Source organism: Haliotis rufescens, unplaced genomic scaffold, assembly GCF_023055435.1.
Source record: "Haliotis rufescens isolate VD_foot unplaced genomic scaffold, xgHalRufe1.0.p SCAF_10, whole genome shotgun sequence".
In the NCBI taxonomy this organism is placed as follows: Eukaryota; Metazoa; Mollusca; class Gastropoda; order Lepetellida; family Haliotidae; genus Haliotis; species Haliotis rufescens.
The window spans coordinates 39342541-39360137 of NW_025963780.1; positions in this window are offsets into that span (position 1 = coordinate 39342541).

Sequence of the window (17597 nt, forward strand, 5' to 3'; positions counted from 1 at the left end):
AGGTTATCATTACTGTGTCTTCATCTCCCACATTGGTTTGGGTTAACTTTACTGTGTCTTCATCTCCCACCATGGTTAGGGTTAACTTTACCGTGTCTTTATCTCCCTCCATGGTCAGGGTTAACTTTACTGTGTCTTCATCTCCCACGTTGGTTAGGGTTAACTTTACTGTGTTTTCATCTCCCACATTGGTCAGGGTTAACTTTACTGTGTCTTCATCTCCCACCATGGTCAGGGTTAACTTTACTGTGTCTTCATCTCCCACATTGGCATTGGTCAGGGTTAACTTTACTGTGTCTTCATCTCCCACCATGGTCAGGGTTAACTTTACTGTGTCTTTATCTCCCACATTGGTTAGGGTTAACTTTACTGTGTCTTCATCTCCCACCTTGGTCAGGGTTAACTTTACTGTGTCTTCATCTCCCACATTGGTCAAGGTTAACTTTATTCTGTCTTCATCTCCCACATTGGTCAGGGTTAACTTTACCGTGTCTTCATCTCCCACCTTGGTCAGGGTTAGCTTTACTGTGTCTTCATGTCCCACATTGGTCAAGTTTAACTTTACTGCGCTTCATCTCCCACCTTGGTCAGGGTTAACTTTACTGCGCTTCATCTCCCACCTTGGTCAGGGTTAACTTTACTGCGCTTCATCTCCCACCTTGGTCAGGGTTAACTTTACTGTGTTTTCATCTCCCACATTGGTCAGGGTTAACTTTACTGTGTCTCCATCTCCCACCTTGGCCAGGGTTTCATACTTTCGTTATCAATATTTCATGTTATCCCAACTAATGAGTGAGTGAGTGAGTTGGGTTTAACGCCGCTTTTAACACTATTCCAGTTATATCGCGGCGTGTCAGCTTAATGTTGGAGGAAAGTCTGAAGTGATGCAGGTCTCAGACGTTTACGACTTCGGCGAAACCCACGAGCACGGGTATGGTGCTGACAAACCTAGAAACATAATCGGGGCGAACCGAAGACGTTCAAACATGGTTCTTGTTGCTACCCCGTCTGGCCCTCAGCATTAAAGGGACAAAACAAGGACTGCTCACAAGGAGTCAGTATTGTGTGTCTAAGAAGGGAGTCAGTGTTAAATTGTGGCATCGTATCGCAATCAGCAAGCAAAATATAGAAGCGACATACGCCAGGACAAGTACAAGTACTCAGAGACACACGCAAACACACGTGCATGCACGTCGCTAAAAACGTGTAATCATCTGGAACGCGACGTTAAACCCCACCTCACCTCACCTCACTTCACCTCTCCACATAGTTACGATCTGATTAGCAGGATAATCACACCATTCAGCAGACAGTTTACCTCGGAGGGTCTTGTTTTATACATTTTCTATTCTTACTCATAACTGTCTGGCAACACAGACCTGCCATTATATTAAACTTCCTTTTACCACTAGTGCGCATCACTGACCTTTTCTTTGTCACAAATATTTCATGGTCCACCGGTTTGTTAGGAAAAACAACATGTCAAATGAGAACAGTCAAAACAGGACATGGATAGTCGTTTGTATTCGTAATCTGGGGCATTCGTTCTTCATATGTGTATGGAATGTGTGTATAGTGCATACACTATGGTGTATTTATATTATTGATTTTAGTGTAAAATAAAGAAAAGAAGTTTAGAAATGTCATTTGCAATATTTTGTAGTAACAGCGTTTCGGGAACATAATAGATAAATCTACCTGTAATTTGAATACAGAATTATGTTTATCCTATGGGTTAGAAAAAGCTGAATTACATTTATAACAGACACAACGTACTGTCTCAAATTGATTATTCAGGTAACAAAGCGTTACATAGCAGGTTTATTCCCAACATTCCCGATCGGTTTGCTATACGTCATGCCAGCAACACATTTTGGAGTAAGTGAGTGAATGTTGTTTACGCAGCAGTAGTCCAGCTATATCAGGGTGGCCTGTAAATAATCCAGTCAGGTTCATAACCCAGTCACGTCATCATAAAATAATATACAATGACCAATGCCTTCTGGGGAGGATGTTATAGAGAGAATCTCACCCGAGTGTCTTTTGATATCAAATATATCAACACGAGTTGAAAAAAGTGGAAAAATCCGAGGCTTGCCGAGGATTTTTGCCACTTTTATCAACGAGTGTTGATATATTTGATATCAAAAGACACGAGGGTGAGATTTTATTTATCATCCAACATCATTCTTTCAACTTTTTCAATTTGTAGACAGTAATTAGCAGTGTCTTCAGTGTAAAAAGTACTGCAAACAGCTTCAGTAGCAGAGCCATTAGTGATGTCATTTGATTGTGACGTCATGGTAACCAGTGATGTCACAATGGTCTGCAAAGCATTGTGATGTAATTTCATTGCAGCGATATCTACAGTGTAGATATCGCTTGATCTCATCCAAGCGATATCTCCTGTGGGAGCCAGTTTTGGATGATAAATAGTCATCCAAGTCCCAGGACCTGATTAGTGTATCGGTCTGGTTACTTTGCAAACCTTGGTTACAAATTCCACAAGGGGATCCCCACGAGTTACAAAGTGTTTGAACTGTGGATTACTACTCGGTGATGTTCCGCATGGCAATGACGGGGAATGACTCAGCGTGTCCACTTTGTACAGATACAGACTCATCCTGCAGATGTCCGGCTCAAAGTCATCAACACACGAGTCTTAAAGGCGGAAACCAACAACCGAAACTAATGTCATCACAGAGTGACTGATGTACACACCGGAGGTCAACAACAATACACGAGATGAAACTGTTTCCTTTTTCCACTAAAATAATAATGAAGTGTATTACAGCGTTCTTATATTAGACTGCTGCTGACTGGTACATTGACACGTGTCATGATAAAGTCGGAATCGTACAATCAACTCGGCTTTTGGTAGAGCTTTCTGATGAACATTGAAATGAGGTCTTTGAAAAGCATTTAGAAGTGATTCACACAAGGAAGAGAATATATGGATGTCAACCTCTTTATCATGAGGAACACAACGTTTTCGGAATATATGCTTACTCCTTCATCCTTACTCCTTCATTCACCTGATGAAGGAGTAAGCATATACTCCGAAACGTTGTGTTCCTAATAATAGTGAGTGAGTGAGTGAGTATGGTTTTACGCCGCTTTTAGCAATATTTCAGCAATATCACGGCGGGGGACACAAGAAATGGGCTTCACACATTGTACCTATGTGGGAATCGAACCCGGGTCTTCGGCGTGATGAGCGAACGCTTTAACCACTAGGCTACCCGACCGCCCGTTCCTCATAATAAAGAAGTTGACATCCATACATTCTCTTCCTTAACATGGAAATAGTTTCGTAGCTTGTATTTATAACTGTAATATACAAAGGATGAATCCAAGACCTCACATGAGTTCAGTGAAATATTACATGTTTCATATGGATACGGGTGTGTCAATTGTATTTGATCATAAGAGTACAAGCCGTATAATTATGGCGCCATTAAAGATCATTGACATCGGAGTACTGCTATACCTCTCACACAGTAATGCATTTTAAAGAATGATATATTTCTTTCTCTGTACTTTAAAGGACGATCACTGATATAAAAGAAGGATACATCTCCTGTGATAGCTTCAAGGTAGATAACTGATATTGTACCGCGTTATATATGAGTAATATATTGCAGGATATAGCTGCTTCAAGAAAGAACAATCTTATAGGTATACTCAGTGATATACCTTTAGCCATACCTTCAGTGAAGATGATTGATGTCTCAATAGAGCGTGCTTTAGCTCTAGATAAAGCTTCAATGGAGGTCACTGAAGTATTAATAGTACAGAGAAAATAAAAAATGCAGCAAAGAGGGTTTGGGTGATCCTGGCACAGTCAGGCTGGTTCGGCTCATCATCAGCTCAGGGCCCTTGCCCCCTCTACACGCAGCTAAGACAGCGAATGGGACTTCTCCCTGGAAGCGCTGCCTAGTCAAACCCACCCAGACCTTTTCGGAGAATGTGAAGTCTCCCCAACACTGCAGCCTTCTGCATTACCCAGATTGTCAGAAGGGCTGTATTACTGGTAGCAAACCCGGGCACTCTCCCAATGTCAGTCAACAGATTGGGAGGTACCAAACCTAAGGCACCGAGAACAATGGGGAGTCGGACAATTTGGTACTTGGGATGCAAGCCTGACATTTCGAAAGCGAGGTCCCCATATTTGCCATGTTTTTCCTGAATCTTGGGAAGTGACTGGTCCTGAGCAGCAAACAGAAAAGCTTCTGTTTCCTTTTTCAGGCCAGCCGACCACATCCAAGCGAAGGACTCTGTAGGGTTGCTGACCTTCTCAACACACTGCACATAAACTCGATGCAGTGGTCGTTCAGAAAGCCTCTCCTTGAAAAAGGCTGGGCCGACTTGATATATAGCATTTCGCTTGGCTCATTTCTGTACCGTCCAGCAGTACAGAACCATCAACTTAATCAACACTGACATTGAGAATATGCTCCACATCCTTGGCTCGTTTTAGAAAACTGTGGACTGCCTTGTTATGATTATTATTATTATGATTATGATTATTATGATTATTATTATTATCGTAACGGTACCAGGTGCGATGTTGGCGACCGTTTTCAATCTCTACACTGTAAGGTCTAAACCATGGCGGTGACATCAGCCGTGTTTGTGGACGGCACCTAGTGCGTGGCATTACCACACCGTGTACCCAGCCTGACCCCTCCCCTTCCTGTACACTTCTGCAGTCATACATGATGGAACAACTAACGAGCATTCAACAATATAATCACAAACCGGTATTGATCGTGCAGCTTATCGTCCCCGGCTACCTTGGTGTAAATGTTTTATTAAGCCAACACAGCACTATTGCAGTGCACTGGGGCGTCTATTTATATCTATATACACGTTGTACTTCATTCACTTTGCCCTGTGTCAATAGCTGGATTTCATAGCCCGGTTTAGAAGACCCAACTCGCAGCCGACTTTTCCTTTGCATGGTTGAATACACATGAGCCGCTTTTCAGCCGACTTGTCCTTTGTAGGATTTGAATACGCTCGTCCCAGCTCGCAGCCGACTTCTCCTTTGCATGGTTGAATAGATAGGAGCCGTTTTTCAGCCGACATGTCCTTTGTAGGATTTGAATACGCTCGTCCCAACTCGCAGCCGACTTTTCCTTTGCGTGGTTGAGTACACAGGAGCCGCATTTCACGCGACTGTTCCTTTGTAGGATTTGAATACGCTCGTCCCAACTCGCAGCCGACTTTTCCTTTGCATGGTTGAGTACACAGGAGCCGCTTTTCAGCCGACTTTTCCTTTGTAGGATTCAATACGCTCGTCCCAACTCGCAGCCGATTTTTCCGTTGCATGGTTGAATAGATAGGAGCCGTTTTTCAGCCGACATGTCCTTTGTAGGATTTGAATACGCTCGTCCCAACTCGCAGCCGACTTTTCCTTTGCGTGGTTGAGTACACAGGCGCCGCATTTCACGCGACTGTTCCTTTGTAGGATTTGAATACGCTCGTCCCAACTCGCAGCCGACTTTTCCCTTGCGTGGTTGAGTACACAGGAGCCGCATTCCAGCCGACTTTTCCTTTGTAGGATTCAATACGCTCGTCCCAACTCGCAGCCGACTTTTTCCTTTGCAGGAGAGAATCCACAAGTCTCGTTTTGCACCAGAATGTACCTTAGTATGAGCCATGACACACGACTACTCCTTATTAGGAGTGAATGCACACGCCCACCTCGCACACTACTACTCCTTATTTTGAGCCATGACACGCCCACCTCGCACACGACTTCTCCTTATTAGGATTGAATGCCATGCCCTGCCTCGCTTCCGATGAGTCTATTTTTAGAAGTCACACCCGATTAGTCACCCTTACCGTGTAGTTCCTCGTAGGAGGGGTCACGTTCCAACTGGAAGGCGACCAGTTGTTAACGCTAGTCATCATCTGCGAACCGACGTCAACTATTAACTCACACACTATTTATGATCCAATAGACGTCATGTCAAGTACCGAGTCGCTATATATGTTACAGTCACTGTGTAAAATGACTGAATATTTACTTAGGCAATATTTCATTCATTTAACAATTATTTTTCCGCCAGATTCACTCAGTGTTATTAAGAAGTTCAAAAGGGCTTAAAACATCATAATAAACTACATATGCTTGGATTTGAAGCAAAAGAAAAAAATATAGATTACTATCATTTGCGTAATCCTATCATTTTCAGTTACTGGACGATGCGATGGATGATAAATGTTTGAAATTCATTATTATATTGTAATAAACGGAAAAAATAATTTTCCCTCAGTTAAAAGTTCAGTCATTTTCACACAATGACTGATTTTACACATTTACTGAAGCATAATTATGGGTGAGATATTGCCGACGTGAGGTTAGCTATTTACTCACTCACTCTTGATGATGACCGAGCTTAAAACACAAGAATATGAAAACAAACCAGATTCCGCCTTCACGTTTAGAGTGAGTGAGTGAGTGTGTGAGTTTTATGCCACTTTTAGCAATATTCCAGCAATATCACGGCGGGGTCACCAGAAATGGACTTAACACATTGTGCCCATGTGGGGAATCAAACCCGGGCCTTCGGCGAGACGAGCAAACGCTTTAACCACTAGCTTACCCCACTGCCCGTGAACAGTAATAGCGGGTTCTCATATGAATATTCACATTACAGTTAAAATGGAACCAACAGGCCATTGCAGGGACCCTATTGTGGAGTCGATACGGACTTCAGACATTGAAACACTCGTCCCCACACAGTGTTATGGCTATTGTGGCAATACGATGCAAGAATAAGTACGTTCAACGTCATATCTATCCCAACGTTTTAATGTTTGGTTTGTGGGTGTCTCTGAAGTTGGAGGTCAATAGTGTAGGGAACGCTTACAAAGTAGTAACAGCTGGTGTGAGTAGATGAGTTGTGAGTGAGTGAGCATTCCAGTTATATCCCGGCGTGTCAGCTTAATTGGGGAGGGAAGCCCGAAGTTATGCAGATCTCAGACGTTGACCACTTTGGTGAAACCCACGAGTATGGGTATGGTGCTGACAAACCTTGAATCATAATTGGGGCGAAGTGGGCGAAGAACCCAAATTCACAGGTTTTTGGCGTGCCAAAGGGACACATCTCTGCACAGCTACTCGCGGCGCCTTAGATAACTGGGCCACCTATGCCCCCTACGAACAGCTGGATTCCATATCACAGGCTACACTCATTGCACATACCACGCAGTGTTTCATATCACAAAGATTGCACAAGTTGGACCCATTGTATAGGTTACATATATTGTGGATATGGCACAGATAACATCACTTGTACATATCGAACATGTTTCACCCTTGCATATATCACCGCCTCTGTGCTCTAGTAGTAGAGCGTCCGACCGGATAGCGGAAAGTCCGGGGTTCGATCCCCGGCCGCGTCATACCAAAAGACGTTAAAAGATGGTACTTGTTGTTACCCTTTCTGGCGCTCGGCATTAAGGGGCTATAACAAGGACTGGTCGGCTCGGAGACAGTATACTCTGTCTGAGTGTGATATTCATGTTACACTGCGGCAAGGTATCTCAGTGTGCTAGCACTATAAACCGGCATCAGTCCGGACTAGCACACACACACACACACACACACACACACACACACACACACACACACACACACACACACACACACACACACACACACACACACACACACACACACACACACACACACACACACACACACACTAACACACACACACACTAACACTAACACACACACACACTAACACACACACACACACACACTAACACTAACACACACACTAACAAACACACACACTAACACACACTAACACTAACACTAACACAAACACACACACACACACTAACACTAAAAAACTAAAACACACTAACACACGAACACACACACAAGTCGCTATGTAAGTGCAATAATCTTGGACGCGACGTTAAACCTCATTTCACCTCACCTTGCTTATATCACAAATACAGCATACCTTGTACATAACATACGTGCAAAAGCGGGTCCAGCATTTATAAAAGTGAGTCGAAAATGTCCAAATCCTCTCTCGGTGGGATTTGGGGCTGGAAAGAGATTGTCTACAACATAATTAATTTGGTTTTCAAAAAAAGGGGACCCCCCGCCCCTCTGGATCCGCCAATGACATGTTACAACCCTTATGTATGTCACACTGATTGCATACCATGTGCACATCGCAGTCGGACAGCATACAACGTTCATAACACAAGGTTTACGTGGCACACGTGTTATATTCTTTTCAAGTATCCCAGCGACCACATGCCTAGACATGCCGTACTGATAACAATTCGTGTATAATACTACTCCTCGTCGGTATTCCGCGTTACTCACACCCACTGCTGATGTAAGCTGGGCATATAGACAAAAACGACGTGTATGTATTATTAGACACTTCCCTGACATACCATGGGCGTGCTGACACACAGCTTGTGTACACTGTTCAAACTGATTGATCAGGGCACGACAGGGTGGGGGAGGTCACACGTCAGTAGTCAATAAAATCTGGGTCCTTTCGTCAGTAAAACAATCACGCGAAAGTCGGACTCTCATGCTCTCAAGTTGACTCTAAAATGCGGAATAGTCTCTATGCGATTCGTCAGTCTCTCTGTGGGAAAACTTGGGGGCAGCTTATTCTCATTTTGGTTCATTTCTGCAATTCGTGATTTGCAAATACGTACCAGGCAAACACTGACCGGCTTTGTTAGATCTAGTTATAGACGCCTTTTACGGGATTTTAGCTCGAATGCGACAACCATTAAAGTTTATATTTACGGGAAGCATTTCTTATGGCATTTAATGTTGATCTTTTACAATAAAAAATATTCACCTTACGTTTACGACAGTTTTTTAGTTGTTTTATGGCAAAGAGTATACCCCCAGGACCCTGGAGACATATCGGTTCAAACTAACTGAAACAGCGAAACCTCGCTAGTCAGGACCCTGTTAATCCGACCGCCTGACTTTTCGAACAATTACTGCTTTGAACGTACTTAGACAGTTACATTCTTCCGTACCCACGATTCATTAATCCGGAACTTTGTTTATCCGAATAGTTTCATTGGGGTTCTACCGTCCGGATTAACGAGGGTTCGCAGTTCACTGAACTCCAGACTAGTCCCACACGTACTCTACACAGTCGAGGGGACAGACGGCTGGGTGTATACAGGCATTTAGATACTGTTCGGGCACCTCGTTGTACTGTGGTCACGGTTCAGTAACGCTATCAATATTCATCCTCAATTCACCTGGTCTGAGGTTGACATATTCAGCAGTTTTGTCAATCCGTTACGTGGAGCTGCAACGAGGCTAGTCATGCCCTAGTACCAACACACATACAAACCGACAGTAAAACACAATGCCGGTTGTAAATTTGAATTCTGAGTGCTAAGATGCATCCATTTGAAGGAATTACGACCATGCTGCCTTGGTTGCGTGACACGTTAATAGATGTGTGTACAACCTCGTCACACTCATCATATTTTCTAAAGGAGAGAGAAAAACCAGTACGAGTACTGCAGGCACGGAATTGCAAACCTCTTTGTATATTCAAATACATCAAGAATGACTAATGCCGGTGACGTGGCGCTCCCCCTCTCATGCCGCCCTCCCCCGACACTCCCCCTAACATCCAAGCGATTCACACGGAAATACCTGCCGACTGTTGCACACACAAATCTCAATCACAGGTGTGTCGTCTGGCGCAAGGATACACCAGCGCGGGAATATCCCGAGTGAGAAGGCCAACTTATTGTAGCTATTAACTAATTAGCAGATAATCAGAAAGGGTGACCGGTATTATTAGCGCCGAGGAACGACAGCTAGGGGATATAGGGAACCTCTAGGGTAGCAGATATTTCCATCAATAACGTTCAATGGAAGCAAACGTCAGGGAGTTGGTTACCGAGTCGGCTCCTGCTGGTGACGCTACTTAGCACAGCAATCAATAACAGAAAATATTTTCCTACGCTTGGGGCTGACTTTGTTTTCCATGTATGGACATAGTGTTGTTCATGTAATACATAATGTATCGACAGAACTAGCTGCTATACATTGACTAATTACACGTGCATTGTCGTGTCCCAGCGCCTGACTACACAATGCCGCTACCCCAGTTACCTTCACAGGTTGTCTCAACAGGTACTTGTGCTCTGGTATGTGTCCTTAGTGTTTCTGCATTGTCCCCAGTGTCGTGTGTCATACAGACCCTGAAACAAATGTATCCAATACAGCTCATGCAAGTCTATAATGTTTGGCAAGTCTAGATTACTGCAGTATCATTCTGAAAGTCTCTGGGCTGCTTTTTATTATAATTTATAACTACAATTTAACAACTTTTTTTCTGTAAAAAATGTTCATTTCAGAGACTAGATGTTAGTCTATCCCCAGTGCTTCATGTGTCCATAACAGTATTTGTACAATGACGTTACAGGAATCTCAAGTTGTGCTCCCAAACTCACTTAATGACTGTATGTGCGGTGTCTGAACAGTGCGTGATAGGTGTCCTTCAAGTACGTCTACGATGATTATACTACTATTTTAATATGTGTCACTAACAGGCCCAACAATACCCCTTCTAGTGCCTTAATATGTATAATTAAAGTGGCCCTACAATACCCCTTCTAGTGTCTTAATATGTATCATTTAAGTGACCCTACAATATCCCTTCTAGTGTCTTAATATGTATCATTAAAGTGACCCTACAATACCCCTTCGAGTGTATATATATGTGTCTCTAAAGTGCATCTACAATATCCCTTCTAGTGTCTTTATATGTATGATTAACGTGACCCTACAATATCCCTTCTAGTGTCTTAATATGCATTATTAAAGTGGCCCTACAATACCCCTTCTAGTGTATATATACGTGTCACTAAAGTGCATCTACAATACCCCCTCTAGTGTCTTAATATGTATCATTAAAGTGACCCTACAATATCCCTTCGAGTGTCTTAATATGTATCATTAAAGTGACCCTACAATACCCCTTCTAGTGTCTTTATATGCATCATTAAAGTGGTCCCACAATACCCCTTTTAGTGTATATATACGTGTCACTAAAGTGCATCTACAATACCCCCTCTAGTGTCTTAATATGTATCATTTAAGTGACCCTACAATATCCCTTCTAGTGTCTTAATATGTATCATTAAAGTGACCCTACAATACCCCTTCTAGTGTATATATACGTGTCACTAAAGTGCATCTACAATACCCCCTCTAGTGTCTTAATATGTATCATTAAAGTGACCCTACAATACCCCTTCTAGTGTCTTAATATGTATCATTTAAGTGACCCTACAATATCCCTTCTAGTGTCTTAATATGCATCATTAAAGTGGCCATACAATACCCCTTCTAGTGTATATATACGTGTCACTAAAGTGCATCTACAATACCCCCTCTAGTGTCTTAATATGTATCATTAAAGTGACCCTACAATATCCCTTCGAGTGTCTTAATATGCGTCACTAAAGTGCATCTACAATACCCCTTCTAGTGTCTTAATATGCATCATTAAAGTGGCCCTATAATACCCCTTCTAGTGTCTTTATATGTATCATTAAAGTGGCCCTACAATATCCCTTCGAGTGTCTTTATATGTATCATTAAAGTGGCCCTACAATACCCTTCTAGTGTCTTTATATGTATCATTAAAGTGGCCCTACAATAACCTTTCTAGTGTCTTTATATGTATCATTAAAGTGGCCCTACAATAACCTTTCTAGTGTCTTAATATGTATCATTAAAGTGTCCCGACAATACCCCTTCTAGTGTCTTAATATGTATCATTAACGTGGCCATACAATACCCCTCCTAGTGTCTTAATATGTATCACTAAAGTGCCTCTACTATACATCTTCTAGTGTCTTAGTGTGTGTTACTAACGTGCCTTTACAATACCCCTTTTTGTGCCTCAATATGTATCACTAAATTGCCCCTACCATACTCCTTATAGTGCCCTAATATATGTTACTAAAGTGTCTCTACTATACCTCTTCTAGTGCCTTAGTGTGTGTCACTAAAGTGCCCCTACAATACCCGATCTAGTGTATATATATATGGTTCACTAAAGTGCCTCTACAATACCGATTCTAGTGCCTTAATATGTGTCACTAAAGTGCCCGTACAATACCACTTCTAATGCCTTAATATGTGTCACTAAAGTGCCTCGACCTTGACCTAGAACCCTAGAACACCTAGTGCCGAACTGCGTATCCTTACATTACCCTCTTACTGCCTTCATATGTGTTCCTAATGTGTCTCTACAATACCCTTTTAAAACCTTAATGTGTGCTCTTCAACCGATGTTAGTGAGTCCCCATAAGTCCTGACAATACCTGTACAGCGACCCTATACGTGTGTTCCTTAAGTGTGACTAAAGTGCCCCTCCTGGTGCCGTATGCTCTTATCAGTGTCTTAATGTGTCCTCAAAGTGTGCCTACAGTGCCCCAATGATTCTACTAGTGCCTTAGTATGTGTCCTCAAGGTATGACTAAAGTGCACCTCCTAGTACCTTATGCTTGAGTGCATCAAATCGTCTTTTGCTAATTGAAAATGAAGAAACGATATGATTTTTTCACATATAATAGGACTAGACGCTATCTGAAGGAAGTACCAGATGCAATATCTGAGACGAGGATAAGTTACTGCCAATTAAATAATACATATAGTTTATTTAAGTTTTGAGTTTCCATCGATTTGCCTCAGATAAGGATATTGCCTCGGATTCAATTCTTCTCCGTTACATTTTGCAAGGACATATTCCAGTACTGATAAAGGTGGATCTGTTTTGTGTTCTATTCACAAGACGTTAATATCATTGTGTCATATATGCTAGTGCTAGTATTGATATCATGAATGCAGGAGTGTAGTGCCATCAGCGAACATCACAACTGGGAGATGTAATCAATAAACAAATATACCACAATCTTTTCTTCTCAGTTCATAGATCAGATCATTAACATTATAGACAGGAGCGGGCCACGAAGAAAGCACCCGACCTAGCCCGACATCCTGCCTAATAGGATAAGCATGTGATATTTCACCACAGTAGGTGACATATGCACAACCACTGCTGCAACATTGATAGGCTACATTCTACATACCTCCCTTAATGCCTAAGTCTTACAGTTTTACAAATAGGCACGCATGCCAAAAAAGACCAAAGGCGGGGTGATTTCCTGGATACGTAATAATGAACACACTTCATGTTTTGTAAAGACAGACATTACTCTTTTCGAAAACCGAATTGTAGAAGGTTGGGGATGGAAGGACAAGGTATCTCACACTATTCTTCCAAACGTTGTAAAATTACTGTTTCAAATAGTTTTTCCACGATGCTAGAGTAATGCCCCTTTAGTCCTCAGGATATGCATTGTCAGTTTTTACCCTCATAAATAGAGATAACATCCCCAGTCTAAAGTTCTTTGTAAAATATTCCGTTTTGAGAATTCTATTCTACTTTCTGGTTTTGCGAGAAGATAAGGGCTTGCAAACAACAATTTTCTTTCACTGCACACGTTATCTGGACCTGTACTTTTATTCTTACACAGGGTGAGTATTTGTAAGGAGATTTCTCTGGGATACTTTTGTAGAACTCTTCATCTATATCAGTTTGATCATCTGGTTGTCCTTGATTCCCTTAATCCTGTCATTGCGACATTTGAAATTATCATTAAAACTATCAGAGTAGTAACACTGCGATAGGTCAGCGTAGTCCTTTCCCCATAGTTTGCATAGGCTAGAAGTTAAGCAGGAGATTCCGTTTGGTCGCGGTAACAGTTTTAGTTACTGATCACAGTTTCATGAAAAGTGTTAATTTCAGCTTCACAAGACTTTGCTAACATATTCAGCACCTCTTTACTATATCTCCTTTTGGCAATCCTATTGAATCGCCTGAACTCGCTATCAGACGTTTTATTTCCATATACATGTATGGTAGAATTACGTCCCCTAGGCTTCCTATCAGCATGTCATTCTTCTGGCGGCTATCATGTCACAGTGCATATTATGTAAGCCATGTTCCTCCCAGTCGGGTTTGAAAAGGTTATTGTAGACAGAAAATCGAATTGTACGTTGAACATCTCCCAATGCTTCTACTGGTGCTTTAAATGATGTGTGCCCTGAATGTGGGTCTACAGTGACCAAGCTAGTGCTTCATACTTCTAGTGCCCAAATGTGCCCTAATGTGTCCCCAAAGTGTGAAGTCAGTGCCACTCCCAGTGACTAATGCTTCTACTTGTGCTCTTATGTGTCCCCAAAGTGTGAAGTCTGTGCCGCTCCCAGTGACTAATACTTCTACTTGTGCTCTTATGTGTCCCCAAAGTGTGAAGTCAGTGCCACTCCCAGTGACTAATGCTTCTACTTGTGCTCTTATGTGTCCCCAAAGTGTGAAGTCAGTGCCGCTCCCAGTGACTAATACTTCTACTTGTGCTCTTATGTGTCCCCAAAGTGTGAATTCAGTGCCACTCCCGGGGATTAATACTTCTACTAGTACCCTAATGTGTCCCAAAAGTGTGAATTCAGTGCCACTTCCAGGGACTAATACTTCTACGTGTGCTCTAATGTGTCCCCAAAGTGCGAATTCAGTGCCACTTCCAGGGACTAATACTTTACTTGTGCTCTAATGTGTCCCCAAAGTGTGAATTCAGTGCCCATGCTAGTGCTTAATGCGTCTTCTAGTGCTCTAATGTGAGTGCTAACTGTGTGACTAGAGAGCCTCAGCCCAACTCCCCCACCCCTCTATCTACAACATACACGAAATCATACCCGCCTCAAACAATTCATCCGACACGCCACAATACCTGCATCACCATTAATTTCACCCACCTCTGGTTTAATGCAGTGTGCATAACACACACCCTTGACAATACCCGACAAAAAATCTTTTTATACCAAGCAGAAATCCTCATCATATTTCACTAGCAACCCTGACTGACCTAGTATGCACGGTCAGCAGTGGGCGATGTCCCCCGAGAAGGTAAATGCATATGCACACCCAGTCTTCTCCCTTACGCCGTGTGCCTGAACGTAGAGAAGTAAAATAATCCGCTTATTATGAGCAAACAGCGTAACCAGTCTGACAAACACAGCTGAGAGTTCTCTCCGCTCTACCGCGCTACACTTCACCGTATACAATACATTTGTAATGACACAGCAAAGGTCAACCTTTGCATATATGTTGCAGGTCAGATGGAGGTCATATCGCATGGTAATGAGCCTTTATAGAATATCACAAACGGGTAATAAACGATTCATAGACCATTTATTTTGCTGTACTCCTAAACAGTCAGACACACACGGATGCTCTTTGTGGGTCGATAGTATCGAGGGCAGGGTAACCATTACATGTTAATGAAGGAGACGAGACCAAATTGCGTTTAAGGTCACGTTCATTATTATTTTACTAATATAGCAACGTACATGTCTGTGTGTGTCATGCAGGGTAAGAGAATAACATTGTAACGTCTTTGGTATGCGGGAATCGAACAACCAGTCTTCCGCTATCCGTGCAGACGCCCTCGTCACCAAACCATGGAAGCTTTTCGTACCTTAACAAAACAGTCATGGATTCTGCTGAATGTGTAAATGTACTTATTTCCCAAGAAACACCAAATGGTTAGGTGAAATGGGGTTTAACGTCGTGTTCAAGATTATTACATTTTAAAGCTACATGCATGCACGTGTGTGTGTGTGGATGCTTGTACGAGTCCGTACTAATGCCGATTGTATAGAGCCCACTGAGATACCATGCCGCAGTTTAACATGAATACCCCACCCAGACAGAGTATACTGACTCCGAGCCGACCAGTCCTTGTTTTAGCCCCTTAATGCCGAGCTCCAGGCAGGGTAACAAAAAGGACCACCACGATGCACGATCACGAAGTTTCAAATACAAATGCAAATGTCAATTCGCAAGGAATAACTTCAAACTCTCTCTATACGATGATAAATATATATTTGACAAAATATATAAGTGATGGAGTTGGGTTCCATGCCGCTTTGGTGGCCTAGTTGGGTGACCCAGCGGTCATTATGCTGTATGGGTAATCTGATCGGTGGTTCGATTCCCTAATTCGCCCTGATTATAAACCTTGGCTTATCCCTATATCCGTGCTCACGGCGTCACCAAATGGTAAACATCCGATACCTTGTTTCATTGGGATTTCCTTCAACTTCAACCTACACGCCGGGATGCAACTGGAATATTGCTCTATCTGTTTCACACAGCGCATTCATGGATGGGGTGGATACAATGATGCAGACATACCACACTGACACTAAACAGGATTGTCTTTGTTGCCATGGTTATCAACAATCCTATATGCTCCCAGACATATAAGACGGACAGAGTGATCCACACACGGCAAGCCGGCGCGATCACTCATGTCAACATACACCCCGGAATATAATTGTCTGTCTCCAGCATCACGCTACCGTTTAATAACTCAACTTTCCTCATCAGTGTGTGGAGGCAGACAATAAAATACAGTTGCATAATATGAACATGTTGTGTAGTTAAATGATTCACTGCATTTCGCATTTGCAAACTGGTGGAAATATTAATAAAGACACAATAGTTCATGATGCTGTGCTATATATTTCATAACATCAACAAAGGGTAGGGAAATGAACTGGAGAAAAATCACAAAATATTTTAAAAAAATGCAAGATGTGTGTGAATGAATGGAACAAGAATGTTTTTGAAAGGTATGCACTATACGAGTTAGTATTTATCTTTCAATCACAGTGATGCTTAGATACGTCAAAGTAAGTGCGTGTATCAGAGTAGTTTAATTTTAAGACAACTTGAAAAGAAACTTAACTCAACTGTGTACCACAGTAGCTTTAAGATAAGACACATCTAAACCCATGAGTGTACCCCACTAGCTCCAAGATAAGACACATCTAGACCCATGAGTGCACCACAGTAGCTCCAAGATAAGACACATCTGAACCCATGAGTGTACCACAGTAGCTCCAAGATAAGACACATCTAGACCCATGAGTGTACCACAGTAGCTCAATTATAAGACACATCTGAACCCGTGAGTGTACCACTCTAGCTCCATTATAAGACACATCTAGACCCATGAGTGTACCACTCTAGCTCCAAGATAAGACACATCTAGACCCATGAGTGTACCACCGTAGCTCCAAGATAAGACACATCTAGACCCATGAGTGTTCCACACTAGCTCCAAGACAAGACACACCTAAACCCATGAGTGTACCACAGTAGCTCCAAGATAAGACACATCTAGACCCATGAGTGCACCACCCTAGCTCCAAGATAAGACACATCTGAACCCATGAGTGTACCACAGCAGCTCCAAGATAAGACACATCTGAACCCATAAGTGTACCACAGTAGCTCCAAGATAAGACACATCTGAACCCATGAGTGTACCACAGTAGCTCCAAGATAAGACACATCTAAACCCATTAGTGTATCACAGTAGCTCAATTATAAGACACATCTGAACCCATGAGTGTACCACTCTAGCTCCATTATAAGACACATCTAGACCCATGAGTGTACCACTCTAGCTCCAAGATAAGACAC